Here is a 27,250-nt window from a genome sequence, read left to right as displayed (position 1 = left end):
ACCTATGAGGTAAGTGATCACATTCCAAGCATCATAGAAAACCCACCTTTTCCTGGAGACTCATGTTCGTGGTCACTGGCAGCAGTTCATTTCAAAGAATGTCCAAGTTGTTGAAATGAGCTCCTCTCCAGTTTTCACTACTCTATTATATCTCACGCACTGATTACACTATATATCAGTACAGGAACCACAGGGAATATTCTCCCCACCCCTCTAGATACACATTTCTTAGAATCACTTTTCAAAAACAAATAAAAATACCTTTCCTATTCTCCAGGATTCGCTGCCAATAATAGGTCTTTCCGTCTCCCCTCACAGTTTGCTCCTTTTCAAAAAAAATGACTATACGTTGGTTTAAAGGGGATTCTGATGGAGCAGTTTTATGGGCCTCAAATGACCATTGTCAGCAGGAGTAATGTGATAAATAAATTTAATGAGCTGCCACACCAGGTCAGACTAATGATTCGTCTAGCCCAAGAGCATCTACTCTGACTTGCAGCTACTCTCCAGGGTCTCAAGATGGGCATGTAAGTGCTCCTTCCTGAAATGCTTTTAATGACTGAGCCATGGCCCCTTTGCAAACATTACTTCCTACTAATCACCCCAAACATGTCTGGCTCTACTGTAGTACACAGTCCACTAAAGTCACTGGTATGCAGTACAATTACAGGGAAATAACCTAGGAGTTTTACTAGGCATGAACCATCACAGATAAAACCCATCTCTATCCAGCAGAGGAAAGTGACACCCATTTCCTTATCTGAATTGGTAGAAAGTGCCATCAAGTTACAGCTGACGTATGGCAACCCAGTGGCAGAGCTACAAGGGGGCCGGGGGGGGGTTGTGCCGTGCACTGGGCACACGCCTGGGAGGGTGGAAAATCGCCCCGGCCCCTCCCCTGCCCCCCGTGGCACCCCCCCACCCCCCTTCCCACACTTACCTTAGTTCCTTTCCTTTTCCTAGAACTTTTTCAGGCTGAAAAAAAGGCCTGTTCACAGTACAGGCTAAAAACAGCCTGAGGAACTACAGTTCCCAGGAGACCTTGGGGCTCACAAGGTCTCATGGGAAGTATAGTTCCCACCAGGCTGTTTTTAAGCCTGAACTGTGAATAGGCCTTTTTTTCAGCCTGAAAAAATTATAGGAAAAGGAAAGGAACTAAGGTAAGTGTGGGAAGGGGGACGCCACGGGGGGCCAGAAAATATAGACTGCGCACCGGGCGAGGTATGGCCCAGCTACGCCTCTGCGGCAACCCCTTAGGGTTTCTAAGCAAAGAGACATTCAGAGGTGGTTTGCCATTGCCTGCCTTCATATGGGCTGAGAGAGTTCTGAGAGAACTCTGACTGGTCCAAGGTCACTTCATGGGGAAGAGTAAAGAATCGCCCCCAGTTCTCCAGATCAGAGTCCTCTGCTGTTAACCGCTATACCATGCTGGCTCTCCAATCGGTATGCCGTACACAAGGGACTGAGAAGCGATGCAGGCTATTAAGTTTGTACAAGCTTCACGGGGCAACAATCTAAATCACATAATGTCCCAGCAACGAGCAGTCACTGGAACAATTGCAGAGTTGTGGGAAAACACGTACAGGGGAGGGGGGGGGGGGCGAAGACAAAAATCAATAGACTCCCATTATGAAGTCTAGTAAAAAGGCGAGTTTCAAAGGAGAGCGCTACCAGGCACAAAACCTAATAACTTCTTTGCACCGTGCACAATCCTCTTCCATAGCTGAAACATGCAAACTGCTTAGTCAGCTGACACACCCCTGTCTGCATTTCAAACCTCCAATGAGGCCGTGGGTTCTGCTGTGGGGCACAGTGCTGACTTCTCAGGTTGAAGGGATACCTCAGACACACCCTGTCCAGAACTAGCTATCAAGCAGGCTAAGGATGAGGCTGGCAGAGGATGCTTTTAAAGGAAACATATAATAGCTAAATCGGCTAAAAAAAAAAAAAAAAACTACTGGTCAATACAATCCAGTGCAGAGAAAGGCAGATTTCGGTAAGAGTCCAAGTGTTATCTAGCCCACAGGTTCTCAGATACCTTTGCAGAAGTTGCTATTATTTCATATTCCACCTTGGGTGCTTGTCCATATTATGCCACCCACCCGATGCGTCCATTGTTTATGTCATCATCTGCTTTTAAGATGGAGGTTGGAGCTGGTTGTTAATTGCGTTTGGTGAGTATTTAAAAATGTTGTTTTACTGATCATGATTTAATGTGATTATTTTATTGGCTGTACGCCGTGCAGAGCCCTTTGGGGATGGGGCAGTATATTAAATCTGATGAATGAATGAATGAATGAATGAATGAATGAATGAATGAATGAATGAATGAATGAATGAATGAATGAATGAATGAATGAATGAATGAATGAATGAATGAATATGAGAAGTTATTCCACAACAGGAATTTTTCTTCGGGGTAGAGACTGCATTAGAAGAAGAGTTGGTTTTTACAACCTGCTTTTCCTACCTTTAAGGAATCCCAAAGCGGCTTACAAGCTCCTTCCCTTCTTCTTCCTGCAAACAGGCACCTTGTGAAGTAGGTGGAGCTGAGAGAGTTGTGAGAGAAGATCAACCAGCAAGCTTCACGTGGAGGAGTGGGGAAACAAGTGGAAAGCCAACAGGAAACCAAAGCAGATCCCACATCCACAGGCGTAGATACCATGGGGACATCCGGGGACAAGTGCCCCGGGCGCCACCTTGTGGTGGGCGCAAAAATTGCAGGTTCGTTTGTAGCTTTCTGTATTTTTTACCGTTTTTTCAATTTTGGCCTGCAGGGGGCGCAGTTTTATGTAGAATCAGGGTTTCCAGATACCAGGAATCATACCCCACGCCTCTGTCATGCTGGTAGGGGCTGATGGGAATTGTAGTTCCTGAACATCTGGAGAGCCACAGGTTCCCTACCCCTGGGCTAGTGGCACCAAAATTTCAGGCTATCGTTAGGTGACTCTCCTGATGATACCAGCCAAGTTTGGTTAAGTTTGGTTCAGGGAGTCCAAAGTTATAGACCCCCAAGGTGATCTCTATCCCTCCATTGTTTCCAATGGGAGCTAATAGTAGTTGGGGCTATCATTTTGAAGGTCCATAACTTTGGACCCTCTGAATCAAACTTCAGTAAACCTACAAGGTATCATATATGGATAGTCTTTCGATATCAATTAAGCTTTATGAAGGTTATTCAGTCTGCCATGGACCTCCCAAAGGTGCTCCACTCCCCCATTGTTTTCAATGGGAGCCATGATAGATGGGGCTACCTTTGAAGGTCCATAACTTTGGACCCCTTGAACCAAACTTCACTAAACCTGGGTGGTACAATCAGGATAGTCTCCTAAAGATAGCCTAAAATTTTGGTAATGTTAGCTTAAACATTGCTCTCCTGACAGGCACCCTCAATTTTTTTCCCCTCGGTTCTCTTTAAATCCACCCCCTTTGAGTGGATTTAAAAGGAGAATCTGGGCTCCCTAGATTAAAAAAATTCTCGAAAGTATTGTTGAAGGCTTTCACAACCAAGTTTCGAACTGGTTGTGTCGGTAGAACAGATCTAGCTTAACGTTGACTTGGGAACTGTGGCTGGCATCTTCAGAGGTGCATCCCAGAGAGAAGTCTGTTATAAGAGAAGTCTGGACACAGTGTATAACAGACTTCTCTCTGTGATACTTCGAAGATACCAGCCACAGATGCAGGTGAAACCATTAGGAAATCAAGATCTACCAGACTCACAGCCACGAGCTCCAGAAAACTCCATTAACAACCAACATTGACAATGATGCTGTTTGGAATGGATGGGTGGGATTTACCCTGAAACAGCATCACTTTCAATGTTGTTTAAACTAGATGGTTCAGAGTCTCTCTTTAAGGTGGATTTAAAGAGAATCGTTTCTAGTTTAAACAACATTAAAAGTGATGCTGTTTCAGGGTGGATTCCCCCCTTCAAAAAAATAGCATCACTTTCAATGTTGTTTAAACTAGGGAGCCCCGGATGTGCTCAGATTTGTGAGTTGGGGCATGTTCTATAATGTGATGGTGACTTTGAGATGACCTGGTGCAAAAAAAAATGTTGTTTATCGCGGTATGACGCTGCCCATATTGCCTCAAGAAAACCTGTGATTTTGTCCCGGCTCCATTTTCCCTAGCTATACCACTGCTCAACATCCTATCTCACACAGGGGAGCGTAATCCTTATAATTCCAGATGTTACAGACTACAATTCCCATCAGCCCCTGCCAGCATGGCTAATTGGGCATGCTGGCAGGGGCTTATGGGAATTGTAATCCATAACATCTGGAGTGCCAAAGGTTCGCCACCACGGTGCTACGCTCTATCATCAGCCCCCCCCCCCCCCACACACACTTTTCAGCTTCAATGAAATGTTGCTGTTTGCTCTAGACTAGTAGTTTGCACTCAGTGAAGGTGAAAATTGGTGGTTTGGCACCAGCTCTTTGACACAGAGGTTCAGGAATATACCTTTCAACGGCTCAGCAGGTGCTCTGTTTTTGCACCAGTGGGCATTTTGTCACCAAGGCCACCAGACAGATACTAACCTGAAGTCAGAGCCCACTGCAAGAGAAAGGGAAATGAAAAGCTCCAACTTTTAAGTGCTGGTCATAGCCAGAGAAAGGGAGATGTGGTCCACACACCTACCCAGCCTGGCCTCACACAGCGTTTTGCTTAAGAAATAATTCAAGCAAGATCCACTGAATAAATGCCTTTTCCTACCATATATATATGTCTCCTTGTTTCTTCTCCTTCAGCCCTTGTTTCCTCCCCCCCCCCCCACACACACACCGAAGCATCCTTTTCTCTTCCAATCAATGTACAAAAGACCAAAAGGGGGTGGAGGAGAGGCAGTGATGGGTGCTATCTGGCAGACTCACATAACAAAAGGTCATTATGAGCAATTTTGGACAAAGGGCCCCCAGAGCTGTACTTCTCCAAGAGTCACATTCCACACACATGTGTCCAAAAGAAACTGCAGGATTCAGGAACAGACAGCAAGAGAGTGGGTGAGAGAGAGAGAGCACATGCTCTGCTATCTCTTCCCAGTGTGACCCTTACAGAAATCTGCTTCTTGATTGAGCTTTCACTGATTTATACCCTCATGCATAGTTCAAAGAGTAATCTATTGTTGAAGGCTTTCACAGCCAGATTCAACTGGTTGTGGTTTTCTGGGCTGGGTGGCCATGATCTGGTAGAGCTTGTTCCTAACGTTTCGCCTGCATCTGTGGCTGGCATCTTCAGAGGTGTATCACAGAGAGAAGTCAGTTATAAGAGAAGTCTGGACACAGTGTATAACAGACTTCTCTCCATGATACACCTCTGAAGATGCCAGCCACAGATGCAGGCGAAATGTTAGGAACAAGCTCTACCAGACCACAGCCACACAGCCCAGAAAACCCACAACAACCAGTCAAAGAGTAACTTCATGACTCCCGTACCTGGATCACCTGCAGCAAGTTATGCTTCTTCAGTTACTTCCAGAAAAAAAGTTCCAGAGTCGAGTGGCACCTTTTAAGACCAACGAAGTTTTATTCTTGGTATAAGTTTTTGTGTGCATGCCAGAAAAGCTTATTCATATACTAAGAATAAAATGCTGTTGGACTTAAAGGGTGCCACTCAACTCAAAACTTTTTTCCTGATGCTTCAGACCAAAACTGCTACTCACCTGAAACAGTTCTTTCCAACTAGCACTCAGATTTTCCAGAGAAGTCCCAATAGAACAGACCAGGGGGCTCTTTTGTTTGACCTTTCATTTCTAAAGAATGGCCAGCCAGATGCCTCCAGGAAGCCCACAAACAGGAAATGAAGGTAGCCAATCTTTCCTGTTTGTCTCCTAATCTATGCCAGATACTCCTGGTAGCTAATCAGCCAACCCAGTGAAGTTACTGGATGTTGTCTAAAACTCCTCTGTGCCCTTCCTAGTTATGATAAGACTACTGCTGAGGAGCAGCTTCTCCCTCTCGAGTTAACTGTCCCTACATCATATCCGGCAGTACTCAGGCCTTCAAACCCACTGCTTTAAAAACTTGGCTACTTGGAGATTTGGGAGACAGCCAGCAACTTTTGGGCCACAAGGGAAATTCCCCCAAAGAGCAGTCAACCTGCACATAAAGAGCAGCAGAAAGAAATTAACCAGCACACCTAGGCCTCTTGTCCTTGTGAGAGCTATAAAACGTGCTAATGCACTGGATCAGGGGCTACATGAGGCATCGAGATTCCTGCCAGAAGCTGTAGGGAGGGTTTTATTGCTGGTCTGGAAAAGAGTTCAACAGAGGTCTCAGTTACAGAGCATTCCAAGCAGATCTAGGAAGTGAAAGGAAGCCTGTTGTTGCAGAATAACCTCACCATTATTGGACCAGCTCCATCTCCTTCCACGGGCAGTTTTCTTTGAGTCTTTAGTCATGACTCCCTTCTTGACGCCATGGCTACGACCCAATTCTAACGCCTATGAACAAGGACATTGGAATGTGAAAGCAAAAAAGGGGGAGACCATCTTCAAGTACCAGCCACTACTGTGAGCCATGAACATCTGCCCACTAGCCTAAATTAGCAATTGCAGCTCCCCATTCCCCAGCCCCTGCCAATTTAAGTGGTGGGCTATGCAGAGGCAGAGATGATCTCCTAGGTCCCTTCTGCACAAGCAGAATAATGCACTTTCAATGCACTTTGTAGCAATGCGGAATAGCAAAATCCACTTGCAAACAATTGTGAAAGTGGATTGGAAGTGCATTATTCTGCATGTGCGGAAGGGGCCTTAGAGGGAGCGGCCACAGTGCCTTTCTTACTGATTCCACTGAGTCAGCCTAACCTGCCTGGGAAGACGATCGCATTACCTTCTCCAGATTTATTAAAGAGTCTTTCTTACTGTTCTAACTGACTTTGTTCCTTTCCCCCCTCTTGACATCACTGCGTCCTGGGTTCAGGATCCACCACAGATTTAAAGCTCAACCATCCTCAAGGTGCCTTAAGCAGAGTACTTCCCTTTAGGTGCATGGTAGAAAATATCCCCCAGGTTGTTTTTAAACGTTATGATAACCCATGGTTTGTGCAACAAACCCTGGTTAGCCTTTGCAATATAAGCAACTTTGTCTGCTTCTTCTCTGCCTTCCAGAAAAGAGAACATCTTCCCTACATTCCTATATCCTTAAATACAGGGCTGAAAGGGACAACACTGGTCAACAAACTATGGTTTATTATTTCAGCTGTCGCAGCAAACCACAATTAGAATTGAGGTAAATAAAGCTGTCACAACAGTGGGAACTGTTTTCTGTTGCCCCAGAACACAGGTGTCAAATTCACGGCCCTCCAGATGTTATGGACTACATGATGCTGGCAGGGGATGATGGAAACTGTAGTCCATAACATCTGGAGGGCCGTGAGTTTGACACCTATGCCCCAGAAGGTTGGACCAGAAGGTTGGACCAGAATCAACAATTTGAAATTAAATCAAAAAGGTTTTTCGCTAAACATTACGAAGGACTTCCTGACAGTTAGAATGGTTCCTCAGCGGAACAGGCTTTCTTGGAAGATGGTGGGTTGTCCTTCTTTGGAGTTCTTAAAGCAGAGGTCAGGTGGACATCTGTCTGACAGCAATGCTCATTCTGTGACCTGAGGTAGATCATAAGAGAAGGAGCAGGAAGGGATAAGTCACTACTCGGCCCTCATGGCCCTTCCTTATATGCCAGGATAATGCTGATCGCCACTGGGGTCAGGAAGAAATTTTTTCCAGGCTAGACTGTCCAGGGGTCAGAGAGTTTTGCCTTCCTCTGGGGATACTGTCACAAATATTACACCCATGCATACTCCAACTCACTAGGTGAGTAACATTTCAACATTATCTTACAATCATAAATATCTCACATGAGATCCTGATATCCAGAGAGAAGGACTATTTAAAGAAGAGCCATTCAAGGGAAATTTGAATTCAGTTTGGAAACTATCTAGTGTAAGAAAAAACAGTTGTGCTCCTAGAGGAGTAAGGAAAAAGAATACTTTATACAACAATTATTGGCTTGACAAAGGATTGCCGAAATAAAAACCTAATCTAGAGGTTTTATAGCCATACCTGACGGTGTACTGACTTACAAAAATCTTTCTTGTATATTTATGATTGTAAGATAATGTTGAAATGTTACTCACCTAGTGAGTTGGAGTACGCATGGGTGTAATATTTGTGACAGTACCTGTTGTACACCTGCCTTGATTATTATGGTGGATTCCTCTGGGGATACAGCAGGGGTCATTGGAGGAGCAGGGAAGGAGGTAATTGTGAATTTTCTGTGTTGTGCAGGGATTGGACAAGATGGCCCTTGAGATTACATCCAGCTCTATGTTTTTATGAGTGGCCCAAGGCCAACCAGAAATCTGTCATGACAGTGTGGGGATTCGAGCCCAAGTCTTCCTGATCCTAGTCTACCCACTATACCCCACTGGCTTTCTACCAAGGATTCCCAGAGTTTTAATAAATATTTCCATGATGAAATGTGTTCCTACTTTTTAATTGGTTTTATATCCTAGCTGGGTGCATTGTAACCCTTGTGTGCACAGTGGGAGGAATCAAAACTCATCGACAGAATATACACTTTGAATCCTTTAGTATCTACAGTTGAAAGACAGCAAATGTTACAAGAGACCTTGTTACCCAAAGCTCTGGAGAACTGCTGCCAGTCAAGTTAGGCGGTGCTCTGCTAGACAGAACATTGATCGCTTTCAGTACAATGAAGTTAAAATCTCTTTCCATTCTAGGCTGTCAGGGCTATGCAAAGTTTCAAAAGGGTTGCCACACTAGTCTGCAGCAGAAGGGCTAGATTCTAATCCAGGAACACCTTAGAAAGCAACAAAATTTTCAGGAGCTTTTACTCTCCAAAATGTACACCCTAAAAATCTAGTGAACCTTTAACTCGAATCTAGGGCTATCCTTGTTAACAGTTGGGCTAGCCTGGACTGTCACCAAGTGTGAAGGTCAGACCGCATTCACCCCTGGATACTGTGACAAATCAGAGCCTAACGCCCACACCGCTGCAGTATGAAACTGTACCTGCATCCAGCTATTACGTGTGTACTGGCTGGAGCAGCAGTGGTGTAGTGGTTAAGAGCAGGTGCACTCTAATCTGGAGGAACCGGGTTTGATTCCACACTCTGCCACCTGAGCTGTGGAGGCTTATCTGAGGAATTCAGATTAGCCTGTACACTCCAACACATGCCAGCTGGGTGGCCTTGGGCTAGTCACAGTTCTTCTGAGCTCTCTCAGCCCCACCCACCTCACAGGGTGTTTGTTGTGAGGGGGGAAGGGCAAGGCGATTATAAGCCCCCTTGAGTCTCCTACAGGAGAGAAAGGGGGGATATAAATCCAACTCTTCTTCTTCTACTGCAATTTCCATGTTTACTGAAGTGCAGCCACAGTTGACATGTAAAAATGGGGCAACTTGAAAGATAAGGCAAGGACAAGAGCAGCCTCTGGCCCTTGGAGACGTAGCTGGGTTTGTCTGGGTGCCTCTTTTCCTGCTTGTTTTTTTGTTTTTAATACTAGTCGATTTGTCTGCACACATTCAACAGCGCCAAGGCTCAGGCTGACAAGGTGATAGAACCAGGTTTCGACTCTCTGCTTTGGCTGCCTGTCTTTTGTCCTTCCCGATTTAATAGTGTTATTATTTTTTTTAAAGCTTCACTTCAGGGCAGATCAGCTACTGGAGTCCAGCCAGTCGACAATGTCAGCTCAAAAGCAAGAAGGAGCATTTATCTGTATGTAACACCTCGCAGAGCTACACGTTAAGCGTTTAAATAGAAAATCCCAGGCAGCACAGTGAACTGAAATCGGGAATGCCATGACTGCTCACCTCTGCTACCACAGGCATGTTTTCTCTCTTTCTACTTTAACAGGATTTGTTATTCTGCCCACCTCTCTTCCTTCCTTCTCATGCCCTCCTTCAAGCAGACCACAACCTGCCTCAAAGTAGCAGAAACCTCTGAAACACAGACCAAAGCCCAGGTCTCTTGGAAATGAGGCTCGATGCTTCTGCTGAAGAATATACCACTGTGATTGAAGAAGCGTAGGAGGACAATAAGGACTTTGACTACCAAATGGCTCAAAGAAGATGTGATTTGAAAGGAAGATGTTACAGCCCTTTTGCTAGAGGGAGGAGAGGGCTCATCAGACCCCCAAGCTTCAGTGCAAAGGAATTATGATAATATGCTGCTGCCAAGATTGTCATATGCGCTCCAATCAATCAAGTGAACAAAATATAAAAGGACCAGTTCACGTGTGCAATCTACATCTCTTGATTCTTCTACGCTTGGCAGGTAGCCGAATGTGTGAACCAACTCTAACGAAAAAGTGCTACACACAGAAAAATCACTGCTCATTTCTACTAAATTATGACCATATAAACCACTGGACACGCAAAGCTGCCCAATGAACCCAGTGCTCTGACTGGCAGCAGGTCTTCAGGATCTCACGTGGAAGAAGTCTTCTCCTAACATCTACAGCTTGAAATATTTTACCTTGAGGTGCTGAGGTCTGAAACTGAAATCTTCTGTATGCAAATCATGTGTTCTAGACAGAGGCGGGGCTACCAGGGGGTGCTCCATACACCGGGCGCACGGTTTTGGGTTATGTGGGGGCACAAAATTCCCCCTCCCCCTCCCACGGTGTTCCTTCATTTTTCCACGCATAGCCCTTTCCTTTCCTAGCTTTTTTCAGGCTGAAAAAAAGGCCTGTTCACAGTACTGGCTAAAAACGGCCTGAGGAACTACAGATCCCAGAAGACCTTGGGGCTCACAAGGTCTCCTGGGAAGTATGGTTCCCATCAGGCCGTTTTTAAGCCTGAACTGTGAATAGGCCTTTTTTTCAGCCTGAAAAAGTTCTAGGAAAAGGAAAGGAACTAAGGTAAGTGTGGGAAGGAGGGCGACACGGGGGGGGGGGGGGGGGCGCCGGAAAATATAGACTGCACACCGGGCGCAGTTTGGCCCAACTGTGATTCTAGATAGCGCCTCTAAGTAAGGGCATGGGTGGATCACGCCAAAAGGTCCTGCTAGGCCCACACCATGTTTTGAGCAATGGCCAGCCAGATACTTCCATAAAGCCAAAAAGCAGGGTACAAAACATACACATGCTAATCTCTCTCAGATTAACCACTGTCCTAAGTACTCTGCAGTGCAAAACCCTAGGCAAAGTGTCCATTTCCCTATTTACTTGGGAAACTTCCCTAGTGTAAAAAAATGTACCACAAAATCGCTGCCTGTACTGAATGCCTGGAAAATCTCTTGCAAGTCCTATCAGTAGAAGAGGGAATGGAGAATTCGGTTGATACTCATCAAGAGCCATCCAGCTGATGAGGGCGTCAGAGAACAAGAACAGCACATTTAGTCTGGGCAGTACACGTTCTCCAAGAAAAGGTACCTGCCTTCTCCAAGGATGCTGCCATAACTGTCAAGGCAAAATGTGGGATGCTTTAATAGCAAAAATGTCCTAAGAACACTGGAAACGTTTTTGGGCTAGGTGAAAGACATCTGGGTTGAGTCTGTTTCTCCTCTGTCGCAAGTATTAGCCTAGGTGTAGCCAGACACTTTGAGCTGAAGTCCAAGACCCAAAGGGCTTGTAGCCCTGAGTCAGCCAGCTCTGTAGATCCAGGACAGGCTCAGGAATTGGAGTTTTGCTATACATTTGCTCTGTTTGTCTAAATCTGCATTCTGTAAGCACTTTGAGTCACCACTGGGGCAAAATTAACATCCATATTGAATGTTTATTGCTGCATGTGGGATTATTCCTTCCCTTCCACACACCTGCTGCTCAAATTTTGACTGGTGGTCCCAGCAGCCATGTTCCTTCAGGGCACAGAACATACTTCTCCTTACGCCCTGGCCCAATCTACAGATATGGCAGCTACCGTGTTTCCCCGAAAATAAGACAGTGTCTTATATTAATTTTTGCTCCCAAAGATGCGCTATGCCCGTGGTGGCGAACCTTTGGCACGTCTTACTTTTGGGGGATGCCTTATATTTCACACTTTAGCAATACCTCTACTACGTCTTATTTTCCGGGGATGTCTTATATTCGGGGAAACAGAGTAGCACTGGATGGATTTGCTCAGATGACTCTTGTAACTAGAAATACCATATCCAAAGCAAAGTATTTAAGTAAAGGGTTACTAAATTAAAAATAGAGTACGCACAGAAGGAAGTACAATTAAAGAGTAATTGATAGAATCGTTAAATTATACTTATTGTGTTTTTTTTCTTTGTTGTTCGACTATCTGTTATTAGTTACTAACTTGTGTGATATGATGATGTATCATATTTGTATAACTCTGTATAATTTTGTTTCCTTTTCTTGTATTATTCTCAATTTTCTTTTCTAGAATAAAGCATTTAAAATTCAAAAAAAAAAGATGACGCTTGTAACTCAAGCATGTTGTAATCCGGTCAGGCTCTGAAACCCGCCCATATCCACACCGTACCTCTTCACATTCTGCTGTTAAGCATCAGGCCTGAAAGAGTGTCACAGATGAACATTTCCACTATATCCAACAACGTCTCAGCAGGGAGTGCCCGCCTCCAGGAGTTCGTCTCCTGTTTAACACACAAACAGAAAAAGACAGTTTAGATAGACACTGGAGGCTTAATGCAAGACAAATGCAAGCAAAGCTGCATGTCAGCATGCTGGCTGGAAGCATATCCCGACCGTGATTATGGCAAAGGAAGAAAAATAGGTGTAAGGGCCATGGCGGGGAACAGACAGTCCTTTTTTCACGGCTGAACTCACTCATTTGCTCAGAGGCTGAATAAGCTGAGCAGGTAGGGTATATCTCTGAGGAAAGCACCCCTTAAGTTCTCCCTGTTTCACACTTAATTCTGTCATGTCCCAGTAAAGGCTTTTATGAGCCTCCTGAGGGCACTCTGAACTTCTCTAAAAGCTACACAATCGGCAGAACCACTTTCAATTGCAGGTGGATTAAAATGGCATAGCTGAAAGTTCATCCATTTAGAAAAAAAATGAGCCATTGTACGTGGCAAAATTAGGCCCCAGGACCAAATCCATGGCTGTAAATGTCACATAAACAAAAACAGACTCCCTCAACTATGTCTGCACAGACTGTGCTAAGAGGATGGAACCACAAACCAGAATCAGCTAAGAACCCTTGAGAAGGGATCCCACTGCTGGTTATGTCAAGGTACCCACGATAAACTAGCAGGACTTCTTTCTTCTACCATCAAAAAATGCCCGACACAGATGCCAATATGCCCTCAAGAGATATAAATGCCAGGAACTTAAGTGCTCTCCAACTGATTTACGCTCTCCTGAGTGCAACGTGTTTAAGAAAACACATCAACCACTCTGACAACAGACTAATCCAAATGCTGACAATGTCTGCTTTGTCGCAGATTATTTTCCTCCGACGGTATCTCTGCTATGCTTGCACGGGCCACGCAACACCAAGATTGCAGCCAGCTTTAAACAGACGTTGCCTACTTAGCTGGGATCAAACTGGCACTGCTGCCCCCTCTGGGCAGACAATTAGGCTAGATGATTGCTGGCAACCCTCCATGTTAATCCCTGAAATCCCACTGTGATCCACTTCAAATTCAGGGAAGTACAATCTGCTGCCTCTGTTGAGAGGGTCACTCAGAACAAGCCATGTGGAAGAGGCTTGCGGCTGTAATGCTTGTGGTGCAAACTGTGTTTTCTCAACCCTAAAAGAGGAGACGTTTGGGGGAAGGAGAAGAAACCACTGGAGGAAGGTAACAGTGGGGAAGGATGATCCAAACAACATGGGGTAGCTCATAAATCTCTGCTCACCTCCAAGCAGTCCCCCACATTCCCCCAAGGCGCAACACGAAACCACAAGGACAACCAACACTAATCCAATAATTACTATAAGCTGCCACAACCACTACAAGAGGCAACTTATTAATGTCTACTTTAAAAAATAATTTAAATTCCAAAGAGAAGAAGAAGAGTTGGATGTATATCCCCTCTTTCTCTCCTATAAGAAACTCAAAGGGGCTGACAAACTCCTTTCCCTTCCCCCCTCACAACAAACACCCTGTGTGGTAGGTGGGGCTGAGAGAGCTCAGAAGAACTGTGACTAGCCCAAGGCCACCCAGCTGGCATGTGTTGGAGTGCACAAGCTAATCTGAATTCCCCAGATAAGCCTCCACAGCTCAAGCAGCAGAGCAGGGAATCAAACCCGGTTCCTCCAGATTAGAGTGCACTGATTTTGTAATGGTTAACTAATGTAGACATTGTAGACCAAACGGCCACTTTAACTAATGTAGACATTGTAGACCAAATGGCCACTTCACACATTTCTTTGACTGAGGCATTCTTGGATAAGGCTGTGTTTGTCACTGCCCCGTGGGATTTCTATGTTTTGTGATCAGTACACCTCTACTATGCAGGATTTGAGGCATTTACTGGACTTCCATTCAGGTTCTCTGTTCCTTCTTCCAGTTGTTGGAAAGAGGAGAGATGATCACATAGTCCAGTGGCCAAACTCTATGGTATAGCTGGATCAGACAACTTCTGAGGCCCACTCGTTGGCTGATGAAGCTATCCATGTGTCTTTGAAATGAAGAAATCATCCCTGCCCTGGAACGTTGGCCTGCCCTGATTCTGCAGGTACATAGTATTGCTTGCTTGGATTTGATGGCGTTAAAAACAAGCCAGGGTAGGCTAATAAACCACCACCCTGTGATTTAAAGATGGAAAAGGAGGTGGAAAGAGGAAGGAAAGTCCTGGCTCAAACTGAGTCTTTGCTATGAACTCAATAGAGTGCCTGCATGGTCTGCAAGACGTACAGTGCAATTTTATGGACACTTTCCTGGGAATAAGCCCCAATGACTAACCGGGGCTTACTTTTGAGTAGACTTGCTCAGGATTGCTCCTAGAGTGGCGAGACTCCAGATGTTGCTCTGTCAGCCTTCGCCAGCATGGCCAATTGCCATGTTGGCAGGCGAACCTTTGGCATACAGATGTTATGGACTACAATTGTTCCCGTCAGTCCATAACATCATGGCCAAGTGGCCAAAGGTTCTCGCGGGAAGCTGACCACTGAATCCCTAGGAGTAAAAAATTCCCTCACAGCTTACCAATCTGTAGTTAAGGACAATAAACACTAGAGGGAAAAAGCAGGTTGAGCACTAGTGCATCCAGAACAACAGGAGAAAGTGTAAGACTCCAAATGGAGCACACCAACACTGCCTCATGGATAATACTGGCCTGCCTTGAAATGCTGTTGTAAGATTTCCAATTGGGTTCTAAGCAAATGTTTCTGAATCCTCAGGAGTACCTCCACATAAATGCTAAGCATTATTTTTTGTTAATCTGCCTTCAGATAATTGGTTTTTTTTTCCAGTTTTGTACTTCTAATTAAAAACAAAAGATTTCCAGGTCACACACTTTTAAAAAAGAACTCAGCAGAGCTGCCAAGTTGACAATCTGCTCCTCCAAACAGCGACTGTGATTCGAAAAGCCCAATGGACCCGTGGCAATCACCATCTGTTTGGGGCAGACTGAGCTCCACGGTTCCAGAACTGCTCTTTTGATGTGTTATTGTTTGGGAGTTTAAGGTCCCAGTGGTCTTTAACAAGTATAAGAATCATATGGGAAGACATGTTTTTCATGTATCTCACATGTACACAGAGCAACAACAAGCATTTGGGCCTAATAGCATTTTCCACAGCCTGTTTTATTATTTTCATTTTCTTGAGGCAGGGGTAATATTTTATTCCTGGGAATAAATGTACATCGGAGTCCAGGAAGACTCCTTTAAAATAATGTAAAAATCCAATAGATGGGTAGGATAGATAAAATGGGATGGGATACATTAGCTAGGCTAGACAGAGACACTGACTCATTATACAAATCCAAGAGAAGGAATCAAGAACTTTGCATAATTACCATAAGGACAGAAATTATGCTCACACATGGACATACCCCATGAATTGTGGTGACATCAGAGAAAGAAGAAGAAGGAGGAGGAGGAGGAGGAGGAGGAGGAGAAGAAGAAGAAGAAGAGGAAGAAGAAGAAGAAGGAGGAGGAGGAGGAGGAGGAGGAGGAGGAGGAGGAGGGAGAGGGGGGAGTTTGGATTAATATCCCACCTTTCTCTCCTGTAAGGAGACTCAAGGTGGCTTACAGTCTCCTTTCCCTTCCTCTCCCCACAACAGACACCTTGTGAGGTAGGTGGGGCTGAGAGAGTTCCGAGGAACTGTTTCGGGGAAACAGGGTAGGTCACTTGCAATAGCCCTTTGACCATATTCAACTTCCAGTAGTATCACCAGGTCTGCTAGGGAGCACAGTCACAGGCAAGCAACAAGATGGAGGATGTAAAAGCTCTTTGGAGGGTGGCTCAGTAGCTCTACTCACCTACCTGTTGCTTTTCTTTTTAAAGGGGGGGGGGGCACCAGAGCATCAGAAAAATAAGAGAGAAACCTTCTGGGTCTTCTATGACCTGTGACCAAATCCTCAGTCTGCTAATCTAGCACTGGAAAGCCAGCCACCTTCCCTCAACAGAAGCAGTAAGCTTTTGGGAAGACCGCGTTTCAGCGGCAGAACACATGCTTTACATGACAAACATTTCAAGTTCCCTCCCCGCCCTTTTTAAAAAGAATCTCAACTAGCAGGGCAGGAAAATGGTCTCCTCCTGAGACCGTAAGAATCAAAGTAGACATTATGGAGGACAAATAGTTTGGCTGATTGTAAGGCAGCTTTACATGGGAGAGGGAAGCGAAGAGCAACTGAGCAGAATCTTCTCACCTTTATCAAAGCAGTGAGATGCAACCCTGCTGGAGCACCTTTTCCCCAGACACCCGAGAAGCAGAAAATGGAACAGCTAAGCCAGTGTGAATAGGGAACACTATTAGGAAGCAAAACAAGCCCCCCCCCCAACCCCTCCTCTGTCCTTTAGACAATGAAGTCACCAGCATCAGGAGTCAACATTAACTTGTGAGTATACAACTCAGTGAGCAAGCACGTGCTTCGCATAATGGAGGTCCCCACTCAATTCTGGAATCTCGACTTGAAGAATTTGGCATAGAAGATTCTGGGAAACACTTGAGAACTTGGAACAGCTGCAGCCAGTCATGATAGATAATACTGGGCTAGAGACAGCCAATGGTTTTCAGGCAACTTTGTACATTCAGAACTTTCTCTCATAAAAGGGCAGCAGAATTCTTCAGAACAAAGAGGGAGGAGGGAGTTATGGCCTTCCTGGTCCCTTTCATCCAGTGCACAAACAGAGAGAGAAAGTTATTATGGTCTTAATAATTAACTAGCAGTATCCTGTTATATAAATGGCTGGCTATGGTGGCGACGACTCACTTCCAGCCAATCACTATTAACATGTGGTTTGGGGTCAGGGCTTACACAGAATGGCGAAAAAACCAACACAAACAAAATGGCAGAATGTGGTGGTTACTCTCTTGCATGCTCGCCCTTCTCCCCCACTGCTGAGTAATTAAAGTCACAGTATTGTCTGCAGCTATCTGAGGAGGAGCAGGTGTAGGCATCCGCCACTACGTGTAGGAGACTCACGAGTTCCTGCATTGCAGGGGGGTTGGACTTGATGGCCCTTGGGGTCTCTTCCAACTCCATGACTATGATTCTATGACCGCAGGTGGCCGCTACTATACCACTGACTGTTGATACATGCATCTAGGAAAAGGAGGAGGGAGCTGGTGACACAGGGCTGAGGAAGGAAAGGCAGAAGAGGTTACTCTCCTCAGTGGCCACCATTTACCAATGAGGGCATCCAGGAGGAAGAGGAGGAAGAGAAGGATGATCCCCTTTGTGGGCTCCATTAACCCACTAACAGTTTTCTAGAGCCCATTGTATTTGTTCATACAACAGGCTTTACTGCTAGTTTAACCATAACTGCAGAACAGCCATGGGCAAGTGAAACAGAAGAGATCACTGGGGGTGTTTCTCTTAACTAAAAGTATCACCTCAGTGATACGTGGAAGCAAAACCACAGAGCAGAGGACAAGCTGTACTGATCATTATTAATAAGCAGCTATAAATAGCAGGATTACTGAATTATTCTTTGCCTGGCAACTTCACTTTAGATTACCATTGTCATCCCTTTTGCTCTCTTTTCTTTAGATTACTAATTACAGGATTCAATCCTGAAGGCCACAATGGGAAATATAGTTGTAGTTATGCATCCTCATTTTGTAAAATCACTTCTACTCTAAAAACAAAGCTTAACAGTCATTACTGTCTTCTCCCTCACTGAAACTCTGTTGTAATGGTTTTGGGAGACTGATGGCACCTTTCCCTCAGGGGGAACCTGTGTATTTTATCTACCAGATCCTGTCACGATTTGGGGTACCATAGAAAGGCTGGTGGGTAGAAATGGAGAGAGCAGAAAGAAGGGGGATAGCACTACCACAAAGAAACAGTGTCTACAATATACCGTTTTGGAACTGCAGAAGGAGGAATGGGTGCCAAGTGTTCGATCAAAAACCACAGTGAAATCTCATTATACACATGCTTCCCTATATTGCAGATACCAAATGCAACTGGGGTGGGGAGGAGTAACAACAAATTGAGGAGTCAAGAACAAAAACAGAAAAGATATCTGAACCAGACGTGTTTAACATTATTAAGGGTCGAGTGTATCTGTTACAACAATAAAATCAGAGAATTAAAAAAGATTAATAATCTTCTGTTTTAATCCTAATCAGCAGTCATTTTCTTTTTAATTAAAAAAGGGGAAAACAGATTGCTGAGGGCCTTTTCTCTGTGTGAATACCTTTGCTAAGGAAGAAAATAATCAGATAACACAAAGCTTATGCAAATATTAGTGGTGCCATTTAAGCTTTGAATAACCAGGATTTCAGGTTCCCCAAAACAGCCACAGTGGTATAGAATCTGGCAGCAGAGCACCTCACAAATTTGTACTTTTCCACAAAGATGCTTTGGAGTTGGGTCAGGTATTAGGAGTCAGGGTGGGTGGGAACTAAATCAGCTGAGGCTAAATAACTTTTAAAGATAAGCAACAAACATTTTGGGTGAGGTCCTACAGATCTGCTGTATTAAAGGCTAGTGCTTCTTATGTCACAAGCAGAGCTACAAAGGTAAACAACTGAAAAAATTCAGGGGAGAAAAATCCCCCCCAAACCTCTTCCAATTTCACCAATGTCAAAATTGAGTAGTTTTGGGGAGCACTGTGAAATATTTTCTAATTTTGGAATGAACTGAGTGTTTTAAGTTACTCAGGTTTTCAGTTACTCAGAATAGGAAGACAAAGTTCTGCACTAAATAATAATTATTATTATTACTTCCAAATAATAATAATTACTTTAAAATACTTTCAAAGGTAGGTTTATTGTTTAAACTGTTTCCGTCCAAATAAGAACTCTTGTTAACAAACCTTTTCTCCTAATGTCATTTATTATTTTTCCTACTTCTCAGATGGCAAAAATTAAATTAAATTTGCAGCTCTCTCTCACTGCTGGGCACTTCTGCAATTTTGCTTGCAAAAAACCTCCAAAACCCTAGGATATTTATAATATTTTTAAATTCCATAAGTGTGACAAACTACAATTTTATATGCTAAGTTATGAAGTATGAATTTCATGTTGTTAAAGCAGTAAAGTAAGTATGGAATTGCTTGTTCTTCAGTCCTTCCCAGGGTTCAAAATTTTCAGATTCTTTATATCACTAGTTGAGAGAAGATGCTGCAATTAGTGGAATGAACCTACACAATCCAACCCACAATCTTTTATTTAGAGAAAGAAGCCACCAGTATCACCAGTATTTGCTCGAGATGGCAATCTAAATTCTAAAAGGTCCTACATTGTTTTCAGAGGACACACATCCTTTTCCACATGTCTAAGAACACATTTCCAAAGGGAAGTCCAGCCCCGTGAAAGCATATCTGCCCCAGTTCATCCTTGATCATAGCACTGACCAAGGCGGTAAATCGGTGTCTGGTCTGTAGTACTCATCTAAAACGATTTTACCCCACCCTATACAACCCTCAAGGCAGCTTTAAAAAGGCAACAAAAAAATAGTGCAAATTACACTGCTCTGATGCTTGCTCATCAGTCACAGCATGGTGGTAGCAAGTGAAAATGCTCCTTTTTCAGAAACGGACCGACAAGCTAACACTCAGGAGCCAGACAATATTAGCACAGGCAGGGCATCAGATTCCAGGTACCTGAAGTCTCCAGAAAACGTCAACGTTAAAATCAAAATGCTAGCACGTTAATGAAAAGTGTTATATCCTTGTCTTTTTCTTGGCTTGTTAGCCTTCTGTGTGCTATGAAGGGTTGTTGTGGTTTTTCTGCAGAGGAGAACTGACACGTGAACCCTCCACCTGTGACCCAAAGTGCTTCAGCTTAGAAACAGATTCACTGCCTCAGCAAGGTGTTCTTTATGTTCTTATATTCCTTAATGACGGCAGAAGTCTCAATAGAGCCACGAGTCAGTCTTCAGACACTGCTAAAATAGATCTCCAGCTTTCACAGTCGGTGTGGCATGATGGGTAAAGTACCAGACTAGGACTGGAGAGACCTACATTCAGTTTCCCACTCATGAAGTCCCCTGGTGACCTTGAATCTGTCACACTCTTGGCTGGGGGAGGTTGTGTGAGGATACAATGGAGAGGAGAGCTATGTCTGTCACGCTTCTTTCAGAAAAGGAGAGGGAAAACGTGGCACAAGCAAATCCAGAATTCCCATTTCACTCCAACTAGAAACAGGAGTCTGTTTGCCTTTGTAATATGGCATATGGCCAATTTTGTACTTTTCATAAAAAGAAGGAAGGCCAAACCGCCTCTGGCGCCACCTAAGCCAAGGCACCAGTGAAAACCCGATGACAAACCCAAAAATGCGTATGCGCATCCACTCCATTTCAAAACTCAGTTTCACGTTCAAGCTTTCCCTCAACCCCGTCTGTGTTCATTAGGGCCCATTCTGAACAGGGGCTAAGGAATTAAAGTTCTCACCCTCGAAGTCTTACTGTAGAATGTATTGTCGAAGGCTTTCATGGTCGGATTCAACTGGTTCTGGTGGGTTTTCTGGGCTGTGTGGCCGTGGTCTGTTGGATCTTGTTCCTAACGTTTCGCCTGCATCTGTGACTGGCATCTTCAGAGGTGTATCACAGGACACAGTGTGTAACAGACTTCCCTCTGTGATACACCTCTGAAGCTGCCAGCCACAGATGCAGGAGAAGCGTTAGGAACAAGATCCACCGGACCACGATCTTACTGTAGAATTTCCATTCGGGATGCCAGTTCCACACTTTTTGAAAACTCTTACGACAGCCTGAGCAAAGTCAGCTTCAGGCAACAGACCAGAGAATGAACATGGAGAGATTTCCCTGCAGGTCAGGTTTTCTGAAGTAACAAGGCAGGAGGGGAAAGAACGTCAAACTCCTCTATAGCAGTCGCCTCCTACCTCCCCACCCCACCCCCACTCCGTCTCTGCCCAGCAAGGAAAATCCCCGGGTGGACTAATCAGAAGCAGCCTACAAAGAAACTCGCCCGCAAAAGACAAATGGCAAAACGGAAGCAGAATGAGATGCATTTGGGACGCTGATCTAAGCTGACGTCGCTTGTCATTTCGGCTCATTAAGCCTGGCAGCATTTCTTCCCCACCAAGGAGAAACAACTTCATCAAGAGAACTTTCTTTCCCCAAGGAGGAAGGGAAAGAAACAGTCCTGCTGGGCCATTGGTGTGTGTGTGGGGGGGGAGAGAGAGAGACCTCCTTCACTGAAAGAGGAAGGGGAAAAATACTTATTCATGGGGAGCAACAGAATCCACTGGAGAACTGCTTAAGCAGAGAACTCTCCTTTGTCCCAGCTCTATTAGCACGAATTTAGCATGACAAGCAGGACTCCAAGGTGCAGCCACCTCCAGATTTGCTAGAACAGGTGGTCAGGAGCTGAGCGGTTGTTTCGCCAAGGAGCCAAACCTGTTCCTGAGCATCATTTAATTTATCACTCACAAATAAGTTTCAAACCGAGGCTCAGAGGCAAGATTCACATCATGTGCACTGTGACTCAGTTTTGAATGTGTGGATCACAACAATTTTACTCTACTGTCCTAAAAATGTAAGAAAAAGAGGATGGAAAATTTCTCACCTTAATGAACTTCCCAGTTTTTTTGGGGGGGGGGCATACACACAGACAGAAAAAGGCAGGATATAAATGTAATTTAATAATAAATGAATGAATGAATAAATAAATAAATAAATGCTGACTCCCTGGAGCTGCGATTCTCACCTGCCTTTCCACTGCGAAAAGGTTCAACATGGAAAGCCAGATGCACAGTTATAAAGAACTACTGTGGGTCCAACCCTGGCTCTTGTCAGCCACGCAAGTTGATTGAGTGTAGGGGTGGGGGTGGGGAATCGTATTAAGAATTCATGTCACTGTTTCTAAAAGCACTGCTTTTAGGCTGACAGATCGTTTACAACAGAATGGCAGCCACCGCAGACTGCAAACTGATCTGCGGTGCTCTGAGCATGATTGGCATCATTTTCGCTCTCGCTGGCTGTGCGGCACTGTATGCACACTCATGCCCCTTCACTGTAATGTAACTGAGAAAAAGGCTCCCAAGGAGCTGTGTGCCTGCATGATCAACACTGTTGCAGCTGAAGCTGGCTCGGGGGTACTGTGCACATGGAGGCCAGCTGCCTCTTTGAGGTGGAAGGCAGAGGTTTGGTGGAAGCTGGAGGAGGAGGCACACACTTTAAACCACTGAGAGCAGGAGGGTCCTCTCTGTCAGCCTGCAAGTTTTCCCCTGTTAGCTTCACTTACATGGAAGGTGTGTCAGGAGTAGAGCCACACATATGTAACCTGACTGCAACCTCCATGTAACCTGTTCGATATGCACTTTGATTGATATGCAAAGAGCCTTTCTCTCTTCCTTTCCTTTCCTCTGATGTTTACAGCTTTGACACCGATTGTAGATAACTAGGCAAATGACCCTGAGAAGCCTCTCTGACTAGGGAAAACAGGGTGTGTCCACTGGCCCAAGGGGGAAGGCGAGGCAGGTGGCTGTACCGTGTTTCCCCGAAAATAAGACAGGGTCTTATATTAATTTTTGCACCAAAAGATGCATTAGCGCTTATTTTCAGGGTAGGACTTTTTTCGGGGAAATACGGTACCTTCACAATCCATTAAGGCGGTCTCTCGGCAGCCCGGTTGCTTCCCTGTCACGTGTGATGCAAGCTGCATCCTCATTGGCAGGGAGCACCCTGCTGGATGACACCATCCTGATCTGTAACTACAGGTAGGGCTTATTTTTGGAGTAGAGCTTATATTATCCTGAAAAATCATGATAGGGCTTATTTTCGGGGTAGGTCTTATTTTCAGGGAAGCACGGTATCTATCCCTACCATGACCTTGGAGGCACCTAAGCCTCTAAACAAATTTTTCACACTTTCTCTGGGAAAGCGGGAGGGAGGAGTTGAGCTAGGATAAATGAACCTGAGAAAGCTAGGTCGAGCAGAACTGGCTTTCTCAAGCAAACTACTTGCTGCCTTTCAATAAACACTACTGATCAAGAATCCAGAGTCTTTTTTTTTTTTTGGCTTAAGGTTCGAGACCTAACAAGGTGACACAATCCCAAGGGAGGTCAGGGCTCCCCAAACAGAAAGCAAGAATTTGAAATATTAGATCATCACATTTACGGGGCAGCTAACTGGGTGAAGCACAGTGCTGTGCTACTCACAGGCTTGCTAAAGCTGACTCAGCTGGCCCAAGAAAACAAACCCCCGAACCAACCCAGGCGCCTGCACGCAATCTGTGTTTCTGTGTGCATTAAGCACCATCAAGTTGCTTCTAACTCAGGGGTGGGCAATTATTTTTCCATGGGGCCGCATAAGAAACAGAAAATATTGTGGAGGGCCGGGCCAAAAGGCAGGGGGGCGAGGCGCTTTTGAAAGCCCCGCAGAAGCCGGCAGCCAAGGCAACTGGCTTCTGCGGGGCTTTCAAAGACGCCTCGCTCCCCAGCAAGGCAGGGGGGCAAGGCGCTTTTGAAAACCCAGCAGAAGCCGGCAGCCAAGGCAACCAGCTTCTGCGGGGCTTTCAAAGGCGCCTCGCTCCCCAGCACAGCAGGGGGGCCAGTCAAGGTCATCTGGCAGGCCGGATGTGGCCCGCGGGCTGTATAATGCCCAGGTCTGTTCTAACTCATGGTGACCCAATGAATCAATGTCCTCCAAAACATCCTATCACTGGCAGCCTTACTCAGGTCTTGCAAACTGAGAGCCGTGGCTTCCTATATAGAGTCGATCCATGTCATGTTGGGACTTCCTTGTTTCCTGCCGTCTTCCACTTTGCCCAGCATTATCGTCTTTTCACGCGACTCTGATCTTCTCATTATGTGACCAAAGTATGACAGCCTCAGTTCAGTCATTGTAGCTTCAGGAGAAGCAGTGGCGTAGGAGGTTAAGAGCTCGTGTATCTAATCTGGAGGAACTGGGTTTGATTCCCAGCTCTAACTGCCTGAGCTGTGGAGGCTTATCTGGGGAATTCAGGTTACCCTGTGCACTCCCACACATGCCAGCTGGGTGACCTTGGGCTAGTCACAGCTTCTCGGAGCTCTCTCAGCCCCACCTGCCTCACAGGATGTTTGTTGTGAGGGGGGAAGGGCAAGGAGATTGTAAGCCCCTTTGAGTCTCCTGCAGGAGAGAAAGGGGGGATATAAATCCAAACTCCTCCTCCTCCTCTTCCTCTTCTTCTTCTAGGGACAGTTCAGGTTTGATCTGATCTAGAAGCCACTTATTTGTTTTCTATCCTAGCTCTTTTAGAAGGCACGGATCAGCCTGCATGGAGCTACTGCTGGGTTCCCACTCAGGCACTGATCAGGCGCACACCTCCACAGCTTCCCCAGGACCATTAAGTGCATTTATTTTTATCACGCCAGACTTCTACACTCCACATTCTCAGCCAAGTTGGTTCTTGAGGCAGCTTGCAACGAAAAAGGTTAAAAATAAAACAAAAATGGATTAAAAATTAACTGGCGTAAATGTCAATAGCAGTAACAGCTTATTCTTTGGCATCTACAGGAGCTCTCCACCAGAGAGGATCTTGCCAGGACTGAAAAGAAAGACTGTACTTAAGAGCCCTGCTTCTAATTCTTACCTCTGCCATGGACATATTTTGGTCCTTTTCTTTAGTGAGCCAGCATGGTGAAATGCGTTAAAGAGTGGTGGACTCTACTCTGGAGAATCAGGCTTGATTTCTACTCCTCCACATGAGCGGACATCTCCTATCTGGTGAACTGGATTTGTTTCTCCACTTCTATACATGAAGCCTACTGGGTGACCTTGGGCTAGTCCCAGTCCTTCAGAATTCTTTCAGCCCCATCTAACTCACAAGTTGTCTGTTGTGGGGAGAGGAAGGGAAGGAGACTCTTTGTAGGAGAGAAAGGTGGGGTATAAATCCAAACTCCTCCTCCTCTTATTTGTGAATTTAGCAAATATTTACCTCTGCCATTTTCAAATTAGAAAGACAGTGGGAAGGAGAAGGAACAGCAGCCTTCTCCATCTCTCTGGATGGGACCAACTTGCAACCACACAGGTTAACTGATAGAGAGGATCAAATCTGCTCCTTTTCCACACAACTGTTCCCCAGGGGGCACACACAAGTGGAGCAAGGTTCTTCTCAAATACTAGCCCTTTCTCAGGGGCAAGGGTACACAATCCTGCTCTGGCACTCAGCACTCACCAGGTGCCAGAGAACCACTGAGCTTTTTTAGAGCAAAGGAAACAAATTAAATCCAAGATTCTGTGGTGCAGTGGCCTCTAGGCCAAGCGAAATCGTGAGGGCGAAAAAGGTAGACACACATAAGCAAACATTCATTGGTTGAGAAAAATCATTGCCAGCCCAGTGGGGCTATGCAGTCTGCATAGACAGCTTCTGGCTTCTTTTGTAGGGTGCAAAAGACAGAATCAACATCAGTTATCCAGATTGGCTTTTATACGCTGTATGTAAATAAAAGAGAGAGACCTACCAGTCCCCAGCTGCAGGCTTAAGAACTAGTAAAAGGCAACCACAGCTAGAGACATGTCCTGCGTCACTGATTGTGCACTCTACTGTCAATCCAGGGAGCGGAGGCAAGCCTGAAATACTACTTGGGCATCGTAAGCCACTTGAAGTGAATCCCCAGAGATGTACAATGGGATATCCTGTGAAAGATAAGTGTGCATATATTATATTTCACCCTTGGGAGGGTTCCAAATAGAGACTATGAAGTTTCCCTTTCCTCCAATTCATGCTGTCCAGGTGTCGGTTGCCTCAACATACTCCCATCTTTTCCCCCTCCGGGTTTCGTCTTATTTTGTTTGGTTCTATGCCAAAAATCTTCACACTGTTTTCTCTCCCCTCCCTCCCTCTGGAACTCCAAAGCTTTATCCATTAGTAAGATACTTCCTTTGCTACCGGACTGTTTGACAACCACAAAAAGCTACAACAACATATCAATTTTCTTTTTAATCTGACTTGATTAAACTTCAGTGGTGACTACTTCTGCGGCACACACATTCAGATTAGCTATACCTGTTTCCTCCAGGACAGGGGCATGATGCTGTAATCCACAAACTGGTTTGCAGTAAGCAATATTCCATTTGAAAAGGACCTTTTACAAAGTTGTGCCTAGCTCAGGACACCGGAAGTTGTTTCTCCAACTTCCAAATAAGTCCATAAAAAGAGGGAAAACTTCAAAGACTTGCAGGAGGGTTGGGAATCTCCTCTCCCACAAATTCCTCTTTCCTTCCCTAAAAAAACCCCAAGCCTCTCCCCTTTTCCTGCTTCCTTTTCTCCTTACCATCCAACCCACCTTTATCTCTCTTCAGTTCTCTCTCTCCCCTTCCCCTGGGCACCCTCTTCCTGGGAATACTCTGGCAAAGTTGCACTGTGCTGGCTGAGCTGGGTCCAGTTCAGCCTGGGGGAACCTGAAAGGATGAGAGTATCTCATCATTTTATGTATCCCCTCTCCACACTGTTTTCTCTTTTTCCCTCTCCTGGCAGACCCCACATCATCTCATCTTTCCCTGCTTCCTTCTCCCCCTCCCTCCCTTCCTCCCACCCACCAGGCAACTTTGTATCTTCAACTGGTTGTGGTTGGTTTTCCGGGTTGTGTGGCCGTGGTCTGGTGGATCTTGTTCCTAGCATTTCGCCTGCATCTGTGGCTGGCATCTTCAGAGATGTATACATGTATACATCTCTGAAGATGCCAGCCACAGATGCAGGCGAAATGCTAGGAACAAGATCCACCAGACCACGGCCACACAGCCCAGAAAAC

At 45.2% G+C, this 27,250-nt stretch overlaps 1 protein-coding gene across 7 annotated transcripts in view; it reads right to left on the bottom strand.

The window, feature by feature from the left end:
• The window catches only part of EXTL3 (exostosin like glycosyltransferase 3), a 178,447-nt gene that overhangs the window by 69,552 nt on the left and 81,645 nt on the right, over positions 1–27,250 (bottom strand). For 6 of the 7 annotated variants that reach the window (XM_048517072.1, XM_048517103.1, XM_048517064.1 and 3 more), the window contains one exon: positions 12,453–12,564. The exons of the other annotated variant lie outside the window; for it this stretch is intronic. The gene's annotated coding sequence lies outside the window, so the exon portion shown is untranslated. The remainder of the gene's footprint in view (positions 1–12,452; positions 12,565–27,250) is intronic. 7 annotated transcript variants of the gene reach the window in all.

Source organism: Sphaerodactylus townsendi, linkage group LG01 (genome assembly GCF_021028975.2).
Source record: "Sphaerodactylus townsendi isolate TG3544 linkage group LG01, MPM_Stown_v2.3, whole genome shotgun sequence".
Lineage (NCBI taxonomy): Eukaryota > Metazoa > Chordata > Lepidosauria > Squamata > Sphaerodactylidae > Sphaerodactylus > Sphaerodactylus townsendi.
This window is presented reverse-complemented; position numbering and strand designations above follow the sequence as displayed.